Here is an 8,824-nt window from a genome sequence, read left to right on the forward strand (position 1 = left end):
CGATCCCTGTGGAGTTGATACTTACATATCACTTTATTACTTGAATGACGTTTACACTTGCACAATTGCATTAGTTATTTACATTCAACAATTTTTTGGCGCCATTGTCGGGATATACAGCATTGGTGAAAAGTTAATTTGTTATTACTCTTGTTATTTTTGTTAGAACAGTTAATTAGTATTTTATTTGATTTCTCAGGTTTGTACTAGTGCATGAGAAGAAGTATTCAAGAGGATATAGAATACTATTTTGATCCTGAGATTGAAAGGACATTAAGGAAAAGAAGGAAAGCATTAAGAGAAATGGAGAGGATTATAAATGATCTAATTAGAGAAGATCAGGTACTCTAAAATGAAAGAAATGTTGATATTCCTCAAATCTTAGATGACAGAAATAGACCCATCAGAGAACATGTAGTGCTTACATTAGGTGATCTAAATCTAGGAATTGTTAGGCCACGTATTCAAGCTTAACACTTTGAATTAAAACCAGTAATGTTTCAGATGCTGCAGACGATAGAGCAGTTTAGTGGTTTAACAACTGAAGATAGCAGATTGCACTTGAGACTTTTTCTTAAAGTCTATGACTCATTCAGGTAGTAGTGTTCTTGAAGATGCCTTTAGATTAAAATTATTCCCTTATTCATTGCGAGATCATGCCATATCATGGTTGAATGCATTACCATCAAGTACGGTGGCATCTTGGAATGAATTGTGTCAGAGATTTTTGCTTAGGTACAATCCTCCCAACATGAATGCCAAGTTGAGGATTGACATTACATCATTTAAACAATCTGAAGATGAGACATTATACGAAGCATGGGAATATTTTAAGGAATTAATGAGAAAATGCCCGATGAATGGTTTTCAGCATTAAACACAAATGAAAATGTTCTACAATGGATTAAATGCTCAAACGCGAATGGGGCGTTGCTTAATGGAATGTTTCTTGACAAATCCTACAATGAAGCATGCGAAATTCTGGAAAGAATAGAAAATAATGATTATTAGTACCCCACTACCAAAGTTGGTACTAGTAGAAGTGTTGTTGGAGCAACGGAACTTCATGTAATTACATCGTTAACAGCTCAGGTATCATCTTCAATGAATATGATTAAACCTCTTTAAAGACCCTCTGCAGTGCAGGAGATGAAGGTTGCAGAACTAGTATGTGTATATTGTGAAGAAGACCGTGTTTTTTTATGAGTGCCCATCCAATCCAACCTCTGCGTATTACATGGGAAATTTTAATCATAGAAACAACAATTCCTACTTCAACACCTATGATCCAGGGCAAAAGTAACATCCAAATTTCAGCTAAAGTAATTAGGGAATGGGAAATGCCAGCACTATTAATAGACAGAATGAGGCTACTATACCACCTGGACACAGTCAACCAATGCCGCAAAAAAATGTGCAACAAAGTTCGTCATCTTTAACATCAGATATAGAGCTTTACTAAAAGATTATATGGCTAAGAATGATGCAATTATTCAGAGCCAGGGAGCTTCCTTAATAGCCTTAATAGCTCTGGAGAATCAAGTGGGACAAGTTGCCACTACATTAAGCTCTAGACAACAAGGAGCATTGCCTAGTGACACAAAAATTTCTAGATCTCAAGGAAAAGAACAATGTAAAGCAATAACACTCCGGAATGGCACTCAGCTGCTAGGAGTTGTGAATGATGCCTTGTCTGAGGAGGAAAGTTTTGAAGTTCCTGAAAGCACAACTTTTGAACAAAAAATGGAACAAACTACAAAAGATGGGAGCAGAAAAAAGCATACAGAAGCAAATTCATTTTGCTGAGCCAATAAAAATACCATGGCAAAGCAACCTAAAAAAATGGAAGGAAGGCCACCGCTACATTTTCCCCAGTGTTTCCAAAAGTCGAAAGAAGATGCTCAATTCAAGAAATTTTTGAAGGTATTGAAGCAATTACACATCAATATATATTTGGTGGAAGCATTAGAAAATATGTCTAACTATGTGAAATTCATGAAAGATATCCTATCCAAGAATAGAAGGTTAGGGGAATTTGAAACGGTTGCACTTACTAAAGGGTGCACAATAATGCTGAAGAATAAACTGCCACTAAATTAAAATATATAGGGAGTGCTTTTGAGCCAAAAGTTCCTAAAAGATATCCTATCCAAGAAGAGAAAGTTCCTGAAAGTACAAATTTTGAACCAAAAGTGGAACAAACTACAAAAGATGGGAGCAGAAAGAAACATACAGAAGCAAATTTATCTTGCTGAGCCAATACAAATACCATGGCAAAGCAACCTTAAAAAATGGAAGGAAGGCCACCAATACATTTTCGCCAGTGTTTCCAAAAGTCGAAATAAGATGCTCAATTCAAAAAATTTCTGAAGGTCTTAAAGCAATTACACATCAATATACCTTTGGTGGAAGTATTAGAAAAAATGTCTAACTATGTGAAATTCATGAAAGATATAGGGAGTTTGAAATTGTTGCACTTGCTGAAAGGTGCATAACAATGCTGAAGAATAAACTGCCACAAAAATTAAAAGATCCAGGGAGTTTCACTATACCCTATTTGATTGGAAACCATTATGTAGGCAAAGCATTATGTGATTTAGGTGTAAGTATCAATCTAATGCCTATGTCTGTTTTCAGGAAACCTGGGATAGGAAAGGCAAGACCTACTATAGTCACACTACAACTAGCTGATAGATTATATGTCCATCCAGAAGGTAAAATTGAAGATGTACTGGTAAGAGTTGACAAGTTCATCTTTCCAGCAAATTTTATTATTTTGGAATGTGAAGCAAATAAAGAGGTACCTATAATACTTTGACGACCTTTCTTAGCAACTGGTAGAACATTGATTAATGTACAGAAAAGTGAGTTAACCATGAGAATTAATGATTAGTAGTTGACTTTTAATGTGTTTGATGCTTTAAAGTGTGTAGACCCAGATGAAGATTGCCATATTGTAGAATTTGTTGGCATTATAATTTAGGAAGAACTTGCAAGACATATGCACAACAATTTTGATGCAAACTCTGTCAAATTAAATGAAACAGGTTTGACTGAAGAATCTAAAGAACTGATGGAAACTCAACAATTTGAAAATGAATGCAGAAGGAACTTTGAATCATTAGATTTATCAAGTCACTCTTTCAACCCTCCTCGCTCATCAATAGAAGATCCATCAGTGTTGGATTTGAAGCTATTACCAGTGTATTTGATGTACGCTTATTTGGAAGAAAATGATACACTGCTTGTAGTTATTTTTGTTGACCTACAACAGACCAAGAGGTACAATTATTGGAGGTCTTAAAGAAATCCAAGAAAGCTTTAGGATGGTCAATTGTGGATATCAAAGCAATTAGCCCAACAATCTGTATGCACAAAATAATACTTGAAGATTGTCATGGCAAATCTATTGAACAACAAAAGAGACTTAATCCTATCATGAAAGAAGTAGTTAAGAAAGAGATTATCAAATGGTTGGATGTTGGGATTATATACCCAATTTCTAATAGCTCTTGGGTGAGCCCAGTTCAGTGTGTACCAAAGAAATGAAGAGTTAGAGTAGTCAGCAATGATAACAACGAACTCATTCCTACACGTACTATCACAGGTTGGAGAGTTTGTATGAATTATCGAAAGATTAACAAAGCAACGAAGAATGACCATTTCCCTTTGCCTTTTATAGATTAGATGTTGGATAGACTAGCAGGGAAAGCCTTCTACTATTTTTTAGATGGCTACTCAGGGTATAACTAAAATTCCATATCTTCTACTGATCAAGAAAAAACTACATTCATATGTCCTTATGGAACATTTGCTTTTAGAAGAATGTCATTTGGGTTATGTAATGCCCCGACAACATTCCAACGTTACATGATGGCAATATTTTCTAACATGATGGAGAAATTCCTTGAAGTATTCATGGATGATTTCTCGATGTTTGGCAACATTTTTGAAGATTGTTTAAAAAATTTGGAGTCAGTACTTTGCTAATGTCAAGAAACAAATCTGGTGTTGAATTGAGAAAAATGCCACTTCATGGTTTGTGAAGGCATTGTTTTGGGCCACAAAATTTTACAGCAAGGAATTATCGTCGACAAAGAAAAATAGAAGTCATTGAAAAGTTGCCACAACCCACTTTAGTGAAAGGAATCAGAAGCTTCCTTGAGCATGTTGGATTTTACCTTCGCTTCATCAAGGATTTTTCTAAGATATCAAAGCCTCTATGCCAATTGTTAGAGCAAAACAGACCATTTCGTTTTGATGAGTTATGCTTAAAGGCATTCGAAGAGTTAAAGGAATGATTAACTATAGCATGTATAGTCACTGCACCAGACTGGATTCTACTTAAACTAATGTGTGATGTAAGTGAATTTGTTATCGGAGCAGTGCTAGGGCAAAGAAAAGCAAAGACTTTTCATGCTATATATTATGCCAGTCGCACACTGATAGATTCACAACTCAATTACGCCACCACGGAGAAAGAATTGTTAACAGTTGTGTTCGCCTTTGAAAAATTCAGAGCTTATTTAGTGGACACCAAAGTTACAGTTTATACACTCTGCCATCAAATACTTGGTGAAGAAGAAAGAGGCCAAACCTAGACTCATTAGATGGATATTGCTGCTGTAGGAATTTGATTTGGAAATCAATGATAGGAAAGGCACTGAAAATCAAGTGGCTGATCACTTGTCACAACTGGAAGCAGGGAATGAGTATGGTGAGGGTCAAATGATTAAAGTCAAATTTCCTGATGAGCAGATATTGTTGGCTATGGCATTGTCATGGTATGCTGATATTGTTAATTTTCTAGGCAGTGGGTTGCTGCCACCTGCGTTCAATTATCAAGGGCAAAGGATATTCCTTCATGATGTCAACCAATATTACTAGGACGAGCCATTTCTATTCAAGCAATGTGCAAATCAAGTAATCCAAAGATGTATTCCAGATGATGAATTTTAAAGTATCCTGCATCACTGTCATTCTGCACCTTATAGTGGACATTTTGGAAGCATAAGAACTGCTGCAAAGGTTCTCCAATCTGGTTTTTATTGGCCTACCATGTTTAAAAATACTAATGAGTTCTGTAAAAACTGTGATTGCTATCAAAGAACTAGTAACTTATCAAGAAGATGAGATGCCGCTATAAAATATTTTAAAGGTGGGATTATTTGATGTTTTAGGAATTGATTTCATGGGTCCATTTCCACCGTCCTACGGAAAAATATATATTCTTGTCGCTGTGGATTATTTCTCTAAATGGGTTGAAGCTGTGGCTTTACCTACAAATGATGTCAAATCAGTTTTGATATTCCTACATACAAATATTTTTACCAGGTTTGGTACCCCTTTTGCTTTAATTAGTGATGAAAGCTCACATTTTGACTGTAGATTAGTTGTCAACACTTTGAATAGATGTTGGGTTAAACATAAATTTTTCACAACATATCACCCCCAAACAAATGGACAAGTTGAAATTTCCAACAGAGAAGTCAAGTAGATTCTAGAGAAAGTTGTCAATCCTAACCGTAGGGATTGTTCAGTAAGGTTAGATGAAGCCTTGTGAGATTATCACACAGCTTTCAAGACACCGTTCGGAGTGTCACCTTTCAAGCTTGTCGATGGTAAACCATTTCATTTTCCAGTTGAGCTAGAACATAAAGCATTTTGGGCAATCAAGAAACTAAACATGGACAGGGGTGCTACTGCTACTCATCTCCTACTGGAGCTTAATGAGATGGATGAATTTTGAGCTCAAGCTTATGAGAATGCGAGATTGTACAAATAAAAGACAAAGCGTTGGCATGACAAGAAAATTTTGCCATGGCAATTTGTACCTGGACATCAAGTCTTGCTTTTCAATTCCAGACTTAAACTATTTCCTTGCAAATTAAAATCGAGATGGTCTGGACCATTTGAAGTCAAGCGTATATATCCTCATAGAGCTGTCGACGTTAAAGATAGAAAAACAGAATCCACTTTCAAAGTCAATGGTCAACGCCTGAAACATTATTTTAGAGCTCCTATAATGCGTAACAAAAATTTCATTTCTATTCAGAATAATTAAAATTTCTCTCCTGCATTTAAATTTTTCTTCATTTAATTTTAATTTTATTTTTTATTCACTAAACTTATTTAATTTTTTCCTTCTTGATACAGGTTTTTTTCTTTGGGCCAGAATAAGTACAACTTGGAGCCATCAGCCCAAATTATTTTAATCCTCCAAATTTGTGCTAATTTCATTTCATTTTCCAGCTAAATGTTAATTGTTTTGCCTTGTCAGCACATGATTGAGGCCAGTCTTATCGCCCACGTCACAATTTCTTCTCCCTCTCGTTTTAACCTAGTTGATTTAGTTTTCTTCCACATTTTCATCTCACTTTGTTTTCTGATTTTATACTTTGTTTCACTCATAACTGAAATCAAATATCACCATTTTCATTTTTCAACTATTTATATTCTCTTCAATGGCTTCTCAAAAGGCTTCTACTTTAACCTCTGCCTCTCCACGCACCTTCTTTCATAAACTTGCTAAGGAGAAATACCATAAAAATATTTCCAAATGACCATTCTGCTTGGAAAAAGGATTCCTTTTTGAAGATGCTCCCTTCATGGGGTATACAAAGGCTGTTTCATCAGTTGTCGAAAAGCATGGGTAGGGAATCTTCTACCTTCATCCTAATGATGTCCTCCCAAAGGTAGTGAAAGAGCGTTTAGCCCATGTTGACATATAGTAACATAGATTTTTAACTTCAAATTTAGTTATCGAAAGAGGCAGGTTACAATAGTAACTCTTTGAGCACTTGATTAGACAATATTTTGCCATGACATTATTTTGATATGAGTACTTCACCTAAATAATTTCAGCCTTATTCATTCAACAAAAGAATTACTCTTGCTTTTCTCTGTAATTTTCCACTACATTTTTTTTCCATATGAATTCTCTATTTTTAGCATTAAATTACATTAATTCATTATACTAACATCTTATTCAATTTAAGAGTATTTCTTGCTATTTAGTATAGTTAATAGGATTATAATAACTTAATCAACCTTTTACCAATTTCGATTCCTATGGAGACAATAGTTACTTATCAATTTATTACTTAAATGATGTGTACACTTGCACAATTGCATTAGTTATTTACACGCAACAGCGGAAAAAAGTGATTTTTTTCAAGCTTTAATAAAAAACTAAGATCTCATGCATAATCTTATCAAATACTATTTTATGCAGTTTTTAAAACTTCATGTCATGCAAATCAAAATAAAAATCCCCAAAGTAACGTCCCATGTCACAGTCTAAGTCAAACTTAAAACAGTCCCAAAGTAACAAAATACCAAAATAGATTTTAAGAATTTTGATTTAAAAATAACTCCAAGAATCTCCTACAATTGATGTCATTGAATCCTAACCTTGCGAATAATCTAAAAAGACAGAAAATTGAAGGGGGTGAACTATAAAGCCCACAGTGAGACTTAACTCAAGTATTAAACAAGAATTTAGTGTACAAATCAAAATATTACAAAGAATTTATACAATTTAATTCCACAAAGTCTTAACATAGGTAACAATTAGTAATTTAAACACACATTTCATAAAAATAGAATAATTTATATATCAACACAATTTCTTAGATAGTAGTACGCATGAGGATGTCAATGCATACCTTTTTCAGAAATCAGTGTATGTTTTTAAAATATATTCTTACCCATCTCCACTACACACTAATAAAGAGTTCCCTAGAACTCATCCATCCAATAACACTCCACGTTGTGGCCAAGCCACTCAATATCGTAGACAAGCTGCACATTATGGTGAAGTCACTCAATAACGTTGTGGCCAAGCCACTCAATAGCATTGTGGTCAAGCCACTCAATATCGCAGACAAGCTGCACGTTATGGTCAAGCCACTCAATAACGTTGTGACCAAGCCACTCAATATTGCAGTAAAACTGCCAAAGTCTTCCTCCTTTCATAATCAACCCAACCTCATGCATGTGATATGGCATATGAACAATATTTTCACTGGGCATGCTTAATATGCGTATCATATATCTCAATTTCAATGTCGGTGGCATGATTTATATATCATGCATATCACATAATGCCAACATATCACACATCATGAGTATTGGAATGTAAACATATTTTCACAATCAATATTGAATCACATCAACATAATTATACGATCACAAAATAATCAGTTCGTTGTCCTTACTTAAGAATCGCCCTTTTTACGGGTTTAGAATCCATTTTTGAATATATAGTGTATTCATATTATTTCGCATTATGAAGAAATAAACAGTGTTTCCATTATTAATAAATATAAATAATTTATTTAACAATGAATCACATTCGTTTATTTAATATTAAGTTCACCCACACATAATCTAAGCAAATCCAATGCGAAAACTCCTACTAACACCCATTTCTGGATTTAATTAAATATATCTCAAATATAAATATAAAATGAACAGTCCATCATTAAAACACCCTTCATAAATCTTTGATAAGTGGGTTAGATTTTGGCTTCTATGACAATACTTACTCTTGTGATATTTAATTGAAGATATAATCACTTCTGAAAATACTAACATTCCAAAATAGTCGTATTTGGTCCTCCATCATCAAAATAGTATACGATATGTTAATTTCGGAAAAGAGCGATATCTAAAACTACTACTACATTCAGCTCTTAATGAAAATAATGGAAAGAACTAATGAGCTATACCCAAATCATCCATACTTACGTTATTCCTTAACCAAAATTTTGTTGAATCCATATATCAAAAGGAGAGCAAGGATAAATCAAAGAAATAGTTG

At 34.2% G+C, this 8,824-nt stretch overlaps 1 non-coding gene across 1 annotated transcript; it reads right to left on the reverse strand.

Annotated features, from left to right (window-relative positions):
* Positions 1-760: 760 nt before the first annotated feature.
* LOC128033019 (small nucleolar RNA R71) lies at positions 761-867 on the reverse strand. The gene has a single exon (XR_008189359.1). It is a non-coding gene; the product is annotated as a small nucleolar RNA R71 (small nucleolar RNA).
* Positions 868-8,824: the final 7,957 nt, after the last annotated feature.

Source organism: Gossypium raimondii, chromosome 1 (genome assembly GCF_025698545.1).
Source record: "Gossypium raimondii isolate GPD5lz chromosome 1, ASM2569854v1, whole genome shotgun sequence".
In the NCBI taxonomy this organism is placed as follows: Eukaryota; Viridiplantae; Streptophyta; class Magnoliopsida; order Malvales; family Malvaceae; genus Gossypium; species Gossypium raimondii.